The sequence below is a fragment of the Trachymyrmex septentrionalis genome, unplaced genomic scaffold (genome assembly GCF_001594115.1).
Source record: "Trachymyrmex septentrionalis isolate Tsep2-gDNA-1 unplaced genomic scaffold, Tsep1.0 scaffold37, whole genome shotgun sequence".
Taxonomy (NCBI): Eukaryota; Metazoa; Arthropoda; class Insecta; order Hymenoptera; family Formicidae; genus Trachymyrmex; species Trachymyrmex septentrionalis.
Window position 1 is genome coordinate 1,236,879 of NW_017305536.1, and position 1,260 is coordinate 1,238,138.

Here is a 1,260-nt window from a genome sequence, read left to right on the forward strand (position 1 = left end):
GCACAAGTGTATAATATCTGATGGGGATTACTTTGAAGGGGACAAAATAGATATTCATGAATAAATAAATAATTTTTGAAAAAACACAAAATTCGCGATACTTTTTGAACAGACCTCGTAGTAAATAATAAAAAAGTTCACAACGCCAAGTCGGTTAACAATAAAATTCAAATAACATAAAAAGAACTACAAAATAATTGGAATTTTGTAACTCTTTTTGTATTATTTGAATTTTATTGTTAACCGACGTTGCTAACTTTTTTGTTTTGAACTAACCTAATAAAGGTTTAAAACGTTTATCTATGTTATATTCTTATCCATGTTTTAAATACTAAATATCATTGTAGCGATTGACATCCATCTTTTACTTGTAGCCTATATACAATTTAATTTTTTATATTTAATTTTAGTTAATTTGTCGTTTCTCAATTTCGTCTTGAACGCATATTAAATGTGACATTAAAATATATTGATTTTAAACTAATTAATGGTAATAAATTTTTATAGCAATTAATGTATCTATTTTTTTATATTTTCATCTTTGTCACGCTATATACTGTTGTGACTTTGCAAATCAAAAAGTGTATTTCTTTATGTCATTTAACGTAATAGTATAACAATTATTTACATTTATATAAAAAAAATCTCTATTATTATCACGACACCATTTTGCAGACACGTTATTAAAATAGGTTTTGTTTTCTATTTGATTTTTGAAAAATATCTTCAACTCGATACAATTATGAAGTTATTTCTAACACTGAGTATGTTTTATTTAAAAAAAAAAAATTGTTAACGATATAATTCATAATTTTGCAATTTATATTTTACAATATAAATATCATAAATTATGCCTGGAATTCTTATATTTGCACAATGTTTATGTGAAATGGAAATACTTGTAAAGATACAAGGAATAAGAAATAGCAAAATTGAATCATCATAGATCCAGTATAACATATAATAACTGTATTTATAACGACTAGATAATTTTATATGTTTTATCTGTGGGAATCTTTGTACTAATCGCGCTAATATTTTTATCATTTATTTAATATTGACACTCCATTATTACGTTAAATTATACACTTTTTGTCTTATCATTTTGATATACTAAAGATGGCCCAGTTTTGGCCGAAACATAATTTATTATCTCTATGTATATATGTACATTTAAATATAATTACCCGGTAAAAACTAACAAATTTGTCATACATGAATATACATAAACATATATAAACACGCATAAATGTTCATATA